We start from the raw sequence: 17,147 nt of genomic DNA on the forward strand, positions 1-17,147 counted from the left end.
ATCGGGTTCTAACAGCTGTGACTGGAGCTTCCCGACGATGGTGAGACAGACTAAGCCTAATTTGTTTTGTCCCAGAACTAAGCCATGATTTAATGAGGCAGAGAGTGACATGAATTAATCAGTTATCCCAACGTTTGTCTGCAGTAGACCAAGCCTGACAGCTGAGAGCAGCCAGTGTTGGGCCCGGACGTGGCGGCCAGGGCCGCTGGAGAGGTTGGTAGCTGACCTCTGCCGTCTGTCAGGCCTGTGGCATCCTTACAAGATATTTCAACTCCATGAACATTTCTTGTGTTGTTTCACTAGGGTAAGATGAGTTACGGGCAGGGAACAGAGAATAATACAAAATGTAATTAAATGCCACATTTTGGCTGCAGGAATCAAGTGCTGGTAGGAGTTTGGTAGTGGGATGGGAGCATGGCCTGGAAGATTAATCCGAGTAGTCTTTCTGCATAGAGTGGAGCTTGAGAGAGGCGCTCTACCTCATTTTTGTAATTCTCCCCTTTCTAAACAGCCCTCTATACGCTGACTGTGTGAGCTCTCTAAAAGCAATTACTGATTTTAACCAATCCTGCTAAATGAAATGTGAAAGTTTTCAGAATCAGAATGGAGCTGCTTCTGACTATTTTTAACAACAACAGAGTAAATGCAGTCAGGAGGTTATGAAGGAAGGATTCTCATGAATAATCACCTGATGATCACTGTCACAGAATACTTGTAGAGAACCATACTCTTTCACAGATTTCATTGTAACTTTATACAAAAAGTACTTGCACAAGGACATCCACCCAGGAAGTGTCTGGTAAAACCCAGGCTGATGCCACTCTGGTTATTAGTCAATGTGGTGAATGATCATTGTTTCTTTATATTGGATGTCATCCTCATTTTTTGTCTTTAAAAACTTCCTCTTGCCTCACATACTTTGAATATCTCCACAGTTTACTGTGGCATTTGTGTTCCCATTATAATGCTGTACTATTCTCAAATAAGTATTATTATTTGGAGAACCACTGATTGTTTTTTGTATATTGGTATTCTATGTAAAACTAGCAAAGGCAGCCCATAACTTGTGGGGAGGGAAGGGTCCTAGCATAAACCTCTATTCCCAACAATCAACCCCTGTCATTTTAGTTCCAGTTACAATGAATTATTAGAAACACTTTCATGTTCTGTTCTTGCTTTTGCTGCCTGAAATACTCTCCTTGGTACTATTTCTAGTCTTCCCCTGACCCTTTTCACCCTTTAAGGTAAACTCAGGTTGAATTTCCTACAAAAATCCATCTATGAAGGAACTGTATTTCCTCAAATATCCTGTATGTCTAATGCTGCTATCACTTGATTGTCCTCATTTTTAGAACAGGAACCTAAGTTTCTCCATGTTTGTTTCACCCATCACCTATGAAGTGCCTGTATTGGAGTACACACAGCATAAATACCTATTGATGTATTAGGGTTCTAATGGCAGAGGTTAAGCCTCAGTACAGAGGCAGGAACAGGCTATTTGGGTGTGTGACTTGTAAGGATCCACTGGTAAAAATATGGAAAAAAATTGTGTGGGTCAGGAATACCATGTAATGGAGATTGCAGGAAGTGAATTCCTCATTTTTTCATCCACCATCTGTATAAACCACTGGGTTTGGGGCATACAAAAGATCAGACTCAGTGCCTGATGATCAAATAATGTGCACAAAGTAGCAGTTTAGTCTGCAGACTAGGAATAACTTCTTTATCGGACTTGCACTCTATAAGATGGATGATGTCAGGCAAGTTATTTAACATCTGTATATCTGAGTTTCTTCAGCTATAGAATGGGATGATACCTCAGTGAATATAGAATCACCCCTTTAAAAGTGCCTAATAGAGCTGGGCATGGTGGCATACGCTGGTAATGCAAGTATTCGAGAGGCTAAGCTAGAGGATTGCTGTGAGTTCAAGGCCAGCCTGGGCTATAGTGAGTTCAAGGCCAGCCTGAACTATGAAGTGAGACCCTGTCTCAAAACAAGTGCCAAAAAACATTAAGTGTGTTATGTGTGTGTGTGTGTTATATTATGATTGTTTAAATATTATGAAACTTGTGTTAAAAGCTTGGTACCTACTTGACAGCAGTAGGGCCCAGTTGGTGGAAGTATGTCCACGGGAATATGCCTTTGAAGGTATATTTTGCCCCGTCTACTGTTACTCCCACCCTCGGTGGCCATGAGGTGTGTGGCTTTGCTCCAACATATGCTCTTTACCATGATGTTCTTTCTTACCACAGACCCAGAACTGATGGAGGCAAGTGGCCATGGACTGAAACCTCTGAAATTATGAGCCCAAATGAACCTTTACTCCTTTAACTGATTTCTCAGGTATTGTGTCACAGAAACAGAAAACTGACTAAAATATCCATTATTCTTAGATGTTAAATTCCCTTAAGAAAGGTGCAAAGAAAATGTTATAGCAGGAGATGATGGCAACAATTGCAGATTCAGAGGAATACATGCTAAGGTCTCATTCCAGGGATCAGGAGAAGCTCAATATATTCAAGGTGGCATCTGAAAATGTTCTCTAATAAATGATAGGGTTTGAAGGATGGAGATGAGGGAAATAGCCATGTGCCTTAGTCCTATTTTCTGTTTCTGTTAAAAAATGCTTAAGGCTTGGTATCTTTTAATGTGGAAAGTCATTCTTTACTCACAGTTTTGGTGAATGAAACTCCAAAATAGCGTGGCCCCATCCATTCAGCTGCAGGTGATAATTACAAGAATATTGGGAGAGGTTCTTAAATTCTTGATACCTAGTGGGTTGTTGAATCAAAATGGGTCTGTCTCATCTTAAACCTAACCCAGAAAATAAAACCATTATAAATAATTCATAAGTTAGAGTCCTTCCCCAAATTATAACATTTTCCCAATTATTTCCTGTTTCATAGATCATAGTAATCCAGAAGGCATGATGAAAATTTCCAAGAGTCATTACCAATAGAAATAGGATGGGCAACCGTTCATGTAGGCTTTTCAGGGTTGTGACAAAAACCTGCATTCCTCAATTATTGTGGAGTTAGAAATTCTATCTCTATCGAACGGTATGTCACATGGAATGCTTACAATCCATAGAGTGAATTGTCTTAGTTACTTTCCTTGTTGCTGAGACAAAATACCCAACATTCAAAGTTAAAGGAGGAAAGGTTTATTTGGCTTATAGTTTGCAGAGGTTTCGGTCCATACTCAGTTTGCTCCAAGGCAGGGTGGCATTGGAGAGGGCAACAGCAACAAAGCAGCAAAGAACAACAAGTGACGAGCAACCAGTGAACACATTACCCTTCTTTCTGCCCCTTATAATTTATCCAGGCTACCTGCCCATGGTGAGGCACCCTTAATCCTATGTGGAACTATGCCAAACCAATCAGTGGACTAATTCAGTAACCACACACCCTTAATCCCAGCATCGCACATTCTACAGGTCCAGCCACTTCTGAAAAGGTCCTACCTATGACGTTATGAGGCTTTGGAGGAACATCTAGACACAAGCCATAACCTAAGTGCACAGTATATGTCAGCTGTGATCACCACTAACATCATTTTATTTATTTATTTGTGTTTTTTTTTTTTTTTTTTTTTTTTTTTTGAGACAGGGTCTCACTTTGTAGTTCAGGCTGGCCCTGAACTAATTATGTAGCTCACACTTGCCTCGATCTGTTGGCAGTCCTCCTGCCTCTGCTACCTGAGTACTGGGATTACAGGCATGAGCCACCACACCTGGCTCATCATTATTGGTTTTTATCACACAGAAAACTGAAACCAAGAGAATGGATTGATGTTCTGAAGGAATGAATATGGAGAGACTAGATGAAGAACTAAACCATACAACAGGTCCATGATAAAAGAGAGAAAGAGGAAAACAGGAACCAAGAGAGAAAAGATAGAAAAAGAAAGAAAGGTGTGGATTAGCGTAAAACTAGAAATCAAAATGCAAAATTAGAAATCAAAATGCAAAAGAATATCCATAAGGAGTAATGACATTTAATATTGTACAAGTTCAGGAGAACAGGATGCGAGGAAGTCAAAGATGTTGACGCAATCTTTGGGGAAGTGTTTTCAGCACAGCAGGAGAGAAGGGAGTCAGCTTGAAGCAGAGAGTAGGTAAGAAGCAAGAGCACCGTGCTGTCAACTGGTTGTATAGGATGTAATTAAGGAATGGTGTATTCCACATTTCAGGATTTTTTTTTTTTTTTTGCTCTTGCTCAATCTCTGTATTTGCATAGTGTAATAGTACAAAGTTACAAAAAAAAATGAGACCAATTTGGAATCAAAGACAAAGACAATATGGTTTGTACTGGAATCAAGACTCTCAATTTTTGACTTGTTCTTCAAAGCTTAACCTCAGTTTTGAAGTTAAATATTGCTTGTCTCTACATTAACTTCATTTTCAATTTTCTCAGGATTCTGTGGGTTTTGGCATTACATAAGCATTCTGAGGGCTTAATGTATTGAGGAGTGAACCAATACTGTTTCTGTTTTTGTTTTTTAGCAAATGGAGAACTCTGAAATTCTACTTGTATTTTTTTCTAGACACTTTTTCAATTTCTCAAAGTTATTCATTGACAGGGACCCTAGTGTCATTTTCCAAGCTTTAATGGTTATAAGAATCACTGTGGATAGTGTTTAAAAATACAAGTTTGTGAACTCCTTACCTAGAAATTCTAGATGAGCACCTGATTTATGTACTTTCGGCAGTTGTCACAGTTGATTCTTATGGTCAAATACATTTGGCAAACATTAGCCTAGAATTCATGTTTTTAGTACTGGCAGCTAGAGAAACCTAGGATATTTTCTGTTTGAAAACATTTTATATTACAAAAGGAGATTTGTATGAGCAGGTAGAATATTTATGCATGTACTGTATATACCATAATATACTGTGTACTTCTGTCGTATTTCTGAAGATGCATTAAGAGTACTATGATAAAAGTTTGTATATAAAATTTTATAGTACAGTAAGTATATAGGGGCTGCGAGTATTGTGTTATGCTCAGTACAGCTCAAAGGTAGAAAATAAATTATAGAAATACTATGTTTGAAGTACCACGTTTTGTGGTATAAAAGCCTCATAATCAGTCTGAATCTTCCTTGATGCTCAGTTGCAAACAGTGGTTTTGGAGCCAGTTTAAAAATGTCCTTTAAAGAGACTTTAATTGAAAGGGCATCCATATACTAACTTGAGCTCAGAAGATTTCGACAAAATAGACACTAACCCTTCCCTGCTGAAAACTTGTCTTTCATTTAAAATGAAAATGTAGGCCAGTCTTTATGTTACATTGACATACTTATGCCAAGACATAACTGCAATATATTTTACGTCTTCAAATTTTTTTCTTGATTTTCCTGGAAATAAAATACTATTTAATTCATTTTTATCGAAGTAAGATAAAACAATTTCTTTTGACAAATGCATACTGTACTTTGTTTCCAGTTTTTTCCTGGGAAAATATTAGGCTTAGGAAAGATTTTAGATCAAGAGTAGAAGGAATGAAAAAGGAAGCAGGTCTGTGTTGGATTCAGAACAATTGTATTAACTTTACTAAAATTCTGTTCTATCCTGTTTTTGAATGAAAAGAAAATAGAGCAGAGACAAATTCTGATGTGAAAAAAATAGGTATATTAAAGCAATAGGAGAAATGGAAGAAATAGAACTGAGATGATAGGAAATGATAGGCATTAACAGGAAACATTAAAAGCCATTGCTCTACTGAAGAATTCTGATTACTTTTATTTTATTCAAGCCAGACAATAAAATCCCACTCCTGCCCCCCACCCCCCACCTTTTATCTTATAATGATTTTTCATTCCCAGCACCACTCCTTTTGTTAAAGAGTGGAGGGGAGGCCTGCTTTGTGAATTAAAAAACAGAATTAGGCTAGAAGTTCCAAGTATTTCAGGATGATACAGCCTGCAAAGTAAAAGGAAATCTGACTACAGGTGGATTGTCCACGTTGGCATCTTGATGAACTTTCAGTTGACAAATTTATTGATAAGATACAATTTTATTGATTTATTTACCATCATTATGCACTTGGTCTTCCTTCTTTTTCTCCTTTTTACTCCTTTTTAGGTTGATTAATTCAGTCATTCATTTGTTCAGTGGAACAGTAATTACTATTCCAAGATCCTTGGGATCCTAACAATCTTGTAATGTCATACTGCAGAGTCACATATGGGGATGTGCAAAATTATATTTAGTATCTCAAAAAACTCAACAAATTCTATATTTACTATAGAGAAAGACACACAGATTTTTAAAAAAAATATGTGAACAAGTTTCCTTATATCTATCCAGAATTAAGTCAACAGGGTATAGTGATATTGGTCATCTCATCCTGATGTAATGTGTAGCTTTATATGTAGTTGATTAATAAAAAATAAAATAGAAAACAAGGAAATTATATAAGTATACTTTACTTTTTGAGTGCTTGCTTTGGCAACACATGTACTTTACTTTTTGAGATTTTTAAAACATGGACTTGGATGGGGAAGGTAAAAGTAATCCATGGTGGTTTGAAAGGTTGGGAACTACTGATTTAGAAAATAATATAAAAAGAGCAAGGTCTAGTGATGGATCTCAGATCAGTTGTCTATATTTGTAAATCAATTTTTATTGAAACACATCCATCATTTATGATATTTTGTTGCTATAGTGGCCCTGCTGAATACAGAGACAAGCTACTAACAGATAGTGGCCATTAATTATACTCACAGACAGGGTAATATTTTTATTATCTCCACTGGGGGAAGTAATTGAATAGCCTTGAGTATAGGCTATGAAAGAGTTTCTCAGAGTGTGAACCACTGACCACAATTTATCAGAATCACTTGAGCAATTCATTGAGGGAAAAATTGAGAAAGATTTTTCTCATGGACTGAATAGATTACTTGGTGTCTCCAAAAGAAAACTTGGATTAGTCTAGCATAATTTTCTATGTTACCTGATTTTCCAAGTTCTCTGAGTCTTTCAGTATCTTTGAGCTATTTGCAATTCTGTAAGTTATTGATCACTAATGATGAAACAAATGATTCTTGTCTAAAGACATGCAAATTTCTGTTGCAAGTAAAATCAATTTCTATCCCTCCACTTCCCATCAAGAAGTCAGTTTTGAATCTAGGAAGCAAATCCATTTCAATGTTGCTTACTGCTTACACTGTGGCTCTTTGAGTCTCTAGAACTCATTTTACTGGCTTCCACATTAATTATTGAGTTTAGTAAAAACCTTAGGCAATTCATTTTGTATTTGTCATGACATACTTTTTTTCTTTTTTATTGAGTTTATTGGTACATTTTAGGTATACAGTACAGTTACATTTATCATTGGGATCTTGTACCTTTATATAACAGATCTTGGTTCTCATTTTCCCCCATACGTCTACCCTCCCTTCACCTCCTCCACCCTCCCCTATTTACAAAGACTTTGTTTCCATTTTTTCCTTTTCTCATATTTTTTCTTGTCCTTTATTTCCTTTCCCCTACCCTTCCTACATCCTCTACACTTTTATGATATCCTCTTTTAAACACTTTTATTTAATTTCCTTTAATATTACATGTTTTCTGAGATCCATGTTAGACTTACTGAATCAATATCTCAGTCAAAAAGCTGAAGAATCTTTCTTGTTAACAAGCTCTTCAGGGCCAGGGATGCAGCTCAGTGGCACTGCACCTCCCTGGTAAGTGCAGGGTCCTGAGTTTGATCCCTGGTACTGGAGGGGTGGGAAGCTTTTCTTTTCTTCTTCTTCTTTTTTTTTTTTTTGGTACCGGAGATTGAACTCGGGTCCTTGCACTTGCAAGGCAGGCCACTGAACCTCTGAGCTAAATCCCCGCCCGCCCCCTTTTTTGAGACAGGGTCTCACTGTGTAGTTGAGACTGACCTGGAACTCACTGTGTAGTCTAGGCTGGTCTCAAACTCACAGCAATCCTCCTGCCTAAGCCTCCTGAGTGCTGGGATTACAGACGTGCGCCACCACGCTCGGCTGGGAAGCTTTTCAATGATTTTTGAACATACAAACATTTAGGAATCACTAAGCTCTATTGATCATCTCTGGGGGGGTATATAAATCATTGTATTTATATTTATAATTCCACTCTTACCAATGCAAACTTTCAGTTGCAAAAATTTCAAACAGTAATGGGTAGATTAATAAAAAAATTAAGTTAAAAGAATCATAAAATGTATCACATAAATGCCTTTAAAATTTAATATAAAATTCACGTATGAGTAAATAAAATTTGCCAATTTTGACTGATCCAGGTCAAAGCCTTGAAGGCATTCACTGACTGGAGTTTCTTGTAGAAGCCACGCCAAGGATGTCATTGATTTCTAGTTCATTTTCTGTAAAGTGAAAACTGGATTAGAGTAAAATGAGAGCTGAATCCTTGATGTTAAACAAGTTTGTTTCCAGTTGTCTTGCTTATGATTAACCTGACAGCATCTGTTTCAGTATCTCATTTTTCCAATCCATACAGCTTAATTTTTCACAGAAAAAACAACTACGCTATTTTATACTCATTGTCTCAGTTTAAGCAGCATTTAATAAGGCTATATAATTCTAGTAACAAAAAATAGTGTAAACATACTCATTTGGGAGCAAATACAACTGCCTCTTAGAAAACCTCCAAGTAGTGTGATGGGAACAGAAATGCATGTATATTCAGCATCCTTTGAGAAAATTTACCTTGGTCATCTGTTAATAGATTGCACAGGATACTGGAGAGTGTTGGTGAATGAGGCAGATCAGTTAAGTGGGTCAGTGAAGAAATACTTTAGGGTTAGGGCCGGGGATTTAGCTCAGCGGTTCAGTGGCCTGCTTTGCAAGCACAAGGACCCAAGTTCAACCCCCGGAACAACAACAACAAAAAACTTTAGAATAGAGCTAATTATATTAGAAAAGGACCAGATGTCAAATATTTTAGACAGCCATGCAGTCTCTGTGGCAACTCATCTCCAATTTAGCAGGAAAGCACTATATATGATGGAAATTATCCAGTAAAATTTCATTTACAAATAGAGGCATCTGATCTGAGAGTTGTGCCTAGACCTTGCTTCTTTTTTTTTTTTTTTACTCTATATTCTAAGTCAGTAGTTCCCTACCTTTTTAACCACAAAGAATTGCTTTTAATTTTCCTCCTCCTCCCCAATAGGTTTTGTAAACCTTAAAACAGCACAAGACATATTTATTATATCATTTTTGTTTAACCAGTGATTTATGAAGCTATACATTAGATCAATATGGGATAATCAATAGCACTATACCCTACTGACTTAAATCTGGATAGCAATAGAGGAATTCAGTCACCTGTTTTAAAAATCTGTGCACCTTTATCTAAGGTAAAAGTGCAATTTATCGAGATTTTTTAAAATACCAAGTACAATTTTTGTACATTCCCACACCTGACTTTTCATCATGATTCTTAGAATCCAGGAAAAATTAGACTGGAAACTGTACTACTGAACATATAAATGAATGTGCCAACCAAAACAAGGACAAACAGAGAAAAGGAAATGTATATCTAATAATGCTAAATTAATCAGACTATATTTTATTAATAAATTTGTCAGTTGAGGGTTGACATTTTATTAATAAAAATATCGACATGGATTCATGATGACCATCAGATTGTCTTTTAGCCCACTGACTGTATTACTAACGTCATCCTAAAATACTCAGAACTTCCAGCCTAATTCTATGAGTAATTCAGTTAGCAGGCACACCCCATCCCTTTAATAGAAGGAGTGGTGCTGGGAAAAACAATCATTACAATATAAAGTTTTTCTCTCCTTCCAAGGAGTAGGGTTTTGTTGTCTGGCTTGAATGAAATAAAAACAATAAATACTTTTTCGCACACCAGTGGCCTTTGACATGTTTCTATTAATGTCTGTCAGTTCCTATAATCTTAGTTGTATTTCTCAATTCTTTTTCTGTCACAAGTTTTTGTCTTTTTTTTTCATATCAGAGCCATATGTTTCTGATTTGTTTTCTTTTCATCTGAAAAATGAAACAAATTTTTAGTAAAGTTAGTGCAGTTGGTTGGAACCCTATTTAGACCTACTTGACTATCCACTTTCATTCCTTTTTTTTTTTTTCTTCCAATACTGGGGATTGAACTCGGGTCCTTGCTCTTGCAAGGCAGGCCACCGAACTGCTGAGCTAAATCCCCGGCCCTCCACTTTTATTCCTTCTCTCAAACTGAAATCTGTTGTAAGCCTATTTTGGAGGGTGGGCAGGAGAAAACCAGGACGAAAATATAGTGTGAACTTGTCAAAATAAAATGTTTTCCTTGCTTTGAAAAAATAAACTGAGTAGTATATTGTTTCCAGGAAAATCAAGAAGTAAAACTTGGGAAATATAAAATACATTATTATTAAGTCTTGGCAAAAATATCCTAATGTAACATAAAGGCTAGTTTACATTTTCATTTTAAATGAAAGACAGTTCGTATTGCTGAAGAGTCTTAAGATATATGAAGGTTAAATAACTTTCCTAAAATTATCTTTGCACATTATTTAGATGAAAGCTCTTAATATTGAGCACTAAGTCTAAAGCATCTTTTGTATGCCCTAAGCAAAGGTTTTACATAGAAGGTGGAGAGTAAGGAATGGACTCCCAGTGACCTCTATGACATTATATTTCCTGACCAATCCAGTTTTTCTAACATCTTACTTCCTCTGTAGTCAAGTCATACCCCTAAATGTCCTGTTCTCTCTCTCTGTTTTTTTTTTTGGTCTGAAGACTTAATCTTAGCCTTTAGAACCTTAATATTTTAACAGACACTTGGACTTTGAAGCAGGCACTGGGTAAGTAATGAATCTTGTATTTCTGTCCCTAAGAAATGGATAATTAAGTGATAGCAGGAGAAATGTAGGCTATTTAGGGGCACACAGGAAGTCATTCACACATAGATTTTTGGAAGTAATAAAGCCTACATTTGTCTGAAAAGTTGATAAAAGGCTAAATGATGAGAATGAGTAGAAGAAAAAAAGCATTATAGGTGGCAGAAAAAAACACAGAACATAGAAAGTTTCCAGTAATTTGGTGTAACTATACTTCAGATGTCAGGGTTTAAATGAGAACAGAGGCCAGATAAATATTTTATTAATGGATACTAGGATTTCCTCATCACATATTCACTCCTCCAAAGATATGGGCTGCACAACTGAGAAAGAGATTGGAAGAGTCAGGAGGCTGATGCTAGGACAGCTTGTCTCAAGACCCAACCTGTGCACGAAGAATACTCCAATTATATTACTCTTCCATGCCAACCTCCACCCCGTCACCACTTAAATTTCTGTAGCACTTGTGATATCTGTGACAAAATTTGGCACTTAATTACATTTTAAATTGTTTCTTGTGCATTACTCATGTTGTGCTAGAAAAACAATACAGTAAGTATTTATGGAATTGAAATGCCTTGCAGAGTTGCCCAGGGTTAGAGCCCTGATAGAGTTGTCTCATCCACCAGCCCACCCCCACTGGCCCTACCCTGTGCAGGTCACAGCATTGGCTACCCCAGCTGTTAGGTCTGGTCAACTACAGACGAATGAGGGAATGGCTAAGTCATTTTATCCTCTGGCTAGTCTTGGTATGAGCCTGATACAAAAAACTAGCAGTGTCTAGAGTAGCAGGAGATAGCTACAGGTTTTAGCAACCACCATCAGAGAGCACTTTACAAGAGCCAGGAATTCTGAAAAGGTGCACCAGGGGGGCCAAATGAATGCTAAAATAGGCTCTCTGAAGCCTTCCTAGGTCCTACCCTCAGAGTAAACAGGAAGTAGATTTTGCTGTTACTGTGTTTGACAGTGTTCTGGTGAAAACAGCCAGAATATATATAGAGAAATTGGTCAGTCCCACTGTTGTGTATGCCTTTGCAGAATCAAGGCTCTGTTATACTTTTGTTTCTGCTCTACCCATTTCTGCTCTACTCCATGTATCTTGTCCTCATCTACTTCCCACATCTACATTAGACTCATCAGAGATATGGCTGGATGCTCCTACCTGAATTCCACTAATCTCATGCTTGAATGAAGGCTAAACTAAATGGTGAGACCTTCAGCTGGTATGGGAGGCTCTTCCATTCCTACAAACAAGTCCCAACCCCATTGAATCGCAAAGAAACTGAAGGAGTTCTGTCCTTTTGGCTTGGCTCGTGGACCCGGCTTATATACAGGATATACAGACTGTGACTGTGCTTGTGGCACTTACGCAGAGCCAACAGGAAGGCTGGAGAGCCAACAGGAAGGCTGGAGAGCCAGGTCCTACCTGCCAGTTCCTGAAAAGGGAGAAGACAGGAGTCAGGAGAGGGAGATAAATAGCCAAGGAATCTCACGTTTGGGTCCCTGAGTCCTATCTCCAGCCTCTGCAGGATGGCTCTGCATTCATCTGATCATATAGATTATCATAACTTCCTTTATTAGGGAAAAATATTTTCACCCTGGTCTCTCTTCCTTTGAAAAATTTTCAGTTAATCCTTTTTCAAACATAATGTGCTAGAACTGGAACTGGGCTGCATCACATAATGGCTAAAGATTCGAGCTCTGATATAACATGGGCTCAATTGTAGACCCCACCACATTGTGATTTGTAACAAGTTGATTGCAATATCTGAGCTTTCATTTACTTATTAAGAGCTCAAAATTTTTTGAGTTTCTATGTACTAGTTGATACTATGAAGGTATTATGATGATGATTAAATGAGACAATACATAGAGAAAATACCAAGAGCCAATAGAAGCAAGAGGTTGTACTGGTGACTTTTATTAACTTTTGAGGAAAGACATCAGTCTTCTTGTATTACTATGTCTTTTTTGAACTGGTAGATGTTGTATAAGAAGTTGTATAGAAGGCTAGTAATTACAGGAGGTAAAAGAATTTACCAACAGTCAAGAAATATAGAAAAAAATTATAATTTTTAGTTTTTATTTATTTTATTATTACGTGTTTGTGGTGCATGCTTACATTCCCTGTGGGGATTGCTACGTGTATATAATACATCTTAATTTCTTTTTAAAATTGTCTTTCCTTTCCCTTCAACAATCTTTTATCTCCTCTTTTTTTAAAGAAAATTTTTATTATTCACGTTTATTAATGTACTGCAAGAGAGTGGTATGCAATTTCCAAAAGCGGGCCATACTCGCAGGGAGAAAGCAGGGAACTTTATACGTGATCTTGGTCTGGGAAAGTCATGCTAGTAGTTTCATCAGGTCACCATCCTATTGTGTGTCCATCTTAAATGTAGAGATAGCCAGGTGTTGTTTGGAGACTGACACTGCAGTCTTTTTTTCACAGAGTTTAGTACCCTTGGCACCACAGACTTAGAAAAACACAAGAGCACCCAAAGGAGTGGGAATGAAAAGTTAGTCCCCACAAGGTACAAGGGCCTGCAGCTGCTGTAAAGTTTTGGGAGCCTTGTGGATTTTAAGGAGACTGCAGTTTGGCTTGGAATCTGTGGACTTGTCAAAATGGCTGAGGTACTTTTTAAGCTTGGTGGACATGAATCACTGGGGCCAATGGGTCACATTTATTAGCCAACTTTAGCTTATCTCTTTCCCTGAAATGATGCCATATGTGACCACTGATGGTTTAATTCAGCTGCACTTCTTTCAGGTATAGGTCACTAGATAGCAACACTCTTATCAACTGAGTGATGAGTGACTTGAATGGAGAAGACGAGTTTTCTTACATGAAGGCAGTAAGGCTTAAGGAACCAGTGGCATAGCTGGAGGGAGTGGAAATTAGAGGGGGTGGTCTGCCCTGGTGGTACATTTTTTCGGTGAGCATTATTGTCCAAAAAGAAAATTGTATTGTAACAGTTTACTCCATTCAGATATGTTGACAGGCAGCAAATTGAAGGACCACCCCAAGTGGCACTAACTCTAGTCACAGTACTGTAAGGGACATGATCTCGCACCTGATGGTTCCCCACCCTGTGCAAGGCACGTGGACAGCTCTTTGAATGACTATTAATTATCCCGAAAATCCTCATCTAAACTTCCTGACGATGCTGAAGTAGTATCACATCCACCGACAATTAAGATGGGCCTGAGCTGGGTAGACTCTAGCAAGGAAGCAAAGAGAAGATACGGTCAGCACTACAGTCTAACAGGGCCACTAAGGGCTCTACAATGCTGTTGACACATCTGCTTCAAAGTACCAAGTCTTCCTAGAGAATGGGAATACAGGAAAAATCTACCCCTAGTAACTTACATACCACGGAGGGGGTACAAACACTGTATTCCCAGGGGGTAGCTGCCCCTCCCTAGTACTACAGTAGTCTCTTCTCTTGCACTGTTCTATGTCCATGTCCATCTACACTGCATATTACCCTTTATGGTTCTGAGGATTGCCACAAATTAGGGTGCATTCTACCCAGGTAGAGGCCCACATTTTTGGTACATTATGAGGGGACTGATAAGTGCAATGCATGGAGCTTCTGGTCAAACTGTATGGCACTTAACACAGGCTACATTGTGTACCCCCCCCCATCAGGGACCTGGCTGAGTTCCTTCACTTCTTCAATAAGTGCTGAAAGCTTCACAACATACAGTACATCCCTTTTCCTTTCTTAGTCAGCTGTTGTTCTAATTGTTGAGCACTCCATAAGCTTATAACAGATATTTTTTCACTGATCTGTTCTAGTGCTCCAGCATGGCACCAATCCTACAATATTTAGTTCCTGGTCACTGTCATGGGGCCTTTTGTTTGGTTCCCCACCTGCAGTTTCTTTAACACACAGCCTACTCTGTGTAGCAATCCAAGTTGCTTAGATCTGCTGAAGGCTCTTCACTTCATAGAGGTCGTGCTTTATGAGTGGGCTTAACAAAGCCTTGGGTTCCTTTGGATTAACTTTCATGTCAGATTCCTGGTAAATATATTTCTATCTGGCCCAGTAAACTGGGCATCAAAAATAATTTTTCACATCTCCAGGTCCCATAACAGTGCCTGCCTCTCATTGATAGTTTTCCATACCCTAATATTCACAGGACTTCAACAGATAAAATCCAAATGTCTTTGATGGCCCTTATGAACCAACCCATGAGGGAGTGATCTCCCTCACATTGCTGGAAATTATGCAGCCTTTGTCTCGGGGGGATGGTTATCACATTGTTCACTTTTTGGGCCTCCGTAATGCTTAGGTTGATCCCATCTGTTCCCATATTCCAAAGCCTCATAAACCAGGCAGTCAGAAGCTATTTACTTGCTTGAAAGTTTTCCCTAACAAGTAGTTCAGAGGCAGAGTATTCCCTGATGACGCTAGCCTCCTAAACAGGACGGTCATTAATGTCTCCGTCTTTATGCTGAATCATGGACTGTCCCCTCCGCGCTAATGGTCAGACTTGGGTGGGGGGTGGGGCAGAGGGCGTTGTCAATCACAATGTTTACTCCCAGTAATCCCTCCCTGTTATGTGAGTCTTCTGCTCTCTTTTCCTTTTACCCTCCCTAGTTATAAGAAATGACAGGCCAGGACTCCTATCTCATCCTCTCTTTTATCTAATTTTCCTGCCAATTCAGAGGCTAAAGCAGAGGGTGCTACTTGCATGTTCTTTTGATGCTGGAGTTCCCCCTTGAAGTAATTCGCTCTGGCAGACAGCGGAGCGGCCTTGGTATCTTACTACCTACGAGAGCCATGCTTCAGCAGCAACAGCCCTTCTGCAATACTCTCATCTAGACTACCCTCAGGGATTGAGAATGATTTACAGTCCATTAGATATTTTTGGGGTGGGCCACACCCATCTATGGGGTTCACCACCCCATAGACTTGGAGAATGGTCACCCTGAGATTCTCCCACAGACTGTCTTCTCTGACTCATCTTTGGATATGTCAGGTCCCTGTTCAGATTCCAAGTGTTACATAAATTTCTCGGGGAGATGTAAAAGAAACATCTACCTCCAAATCTAGAGGGAGCTGACAGTCCAAAAAGCAACATGGACAAACCCAGCGTGGCAAGTAAATGAGTTTATTAGGGCTTACTTACAGAACAGTAGCCGACTTTCAGGCTGCAGTACCACTTAAGTCTCTGCCCTCCTGTGCTAGGTCACTGGTTTTATAAACCACTAATTAGAAAAGTAAAGGGACAATAGAAGAAAGTGACCTTGGAAAGAGTATGTACTCCATTCCCATCCCATCTTTATCAAGAAACTGCCAGTCTCAGCAAGCAATGTTTAGCTTTGGTGGTGAACGACCCAATTGTGCTGCAGTCTGGCACACAGCCTCAGCACCTCTTGGGGGTTGAAGGGTTCTGGACAGCTAGAGTCTCACCATGAGACTGAGTTATATTGGCTAGGGTTTTGGAGGACAGTTTGCACTACACCTGCCATCCCCAAGAAGGAGAGTAATTGTAAGGGCTGGGTGAGCCATATTTAGAATGATTTCCTTTCTAGAATTAGATTAACTTCTACTTCCAGAGGTTAAGACTAGGCAAGAATTTTACCCTTTAGGAACAATCTGTGCCTTTGAGGCTGAATCCTCATACCTATAAGATACGAGTTTGTGGAGAATATTAACAGTGTTTAAATCAGACTCCTTTTTAGTAGCAATGCAGAATAAAAGGTCATCCACATATTGTAGAAGGCTTTTGGGGAGCAATTTAAATGTGATCAGCTCTTTAACCAGTGCTCATCCAAATAAATGAAGACTAAATCCAAAGTCCTGCAGTAGAACTGTCCAAGTTAACTGCTGGACTAATTGAGAGTCTGGGTCCTGCCAGATGAAAGCAAAGAGAAACTGTGAGTCAAGATATACAGGTATAGAGAAAGTGGCATCCTTGAGGTTAACAGGAGGCTTCTGTTGGTATTTGACACAGCAGAATACATATAAGGATTGGGCACTAACAGATGTATGAGGATTATTGCCTCATTTCCTCTAAATCTTGTACTAGACAGTAAGTCCCATCTGATTTCTTTACTGCCAAAATTGGAGTGTTGCATGAAGAATTATAAGGTTGTAATAATGCAGTGTTTAAGTACTTGTTTATGGAGGCTGTAAACCTCATTTAGCTTCAGGCTTTAAGGGATATTGGGGCTTCTTAGGGTATTTAGTGAGATCCTTAAATTTGATGGTAACAGGCATGGAATACCATTATTTTTATTTGATTTTGTAGCCTAGGAGTCTTTAGAGGCCCAGGAACATTG

Source organism: Fukomys damarensis, unplaced genomic scaffold, assembly GCF_012274545.1.
Source record: "Fukomys damarensis isolate Sample0158 unplaced genomic scaffold, DMR_v1.0_HiC HiC_scaffold_18, whole genome shotgun sequence".
NCBI lineage: Eukaryota > Metazoa > Chordata > Mammalia > Rodentia > Bathyergidae > Fukomys > Fukomys damarensis.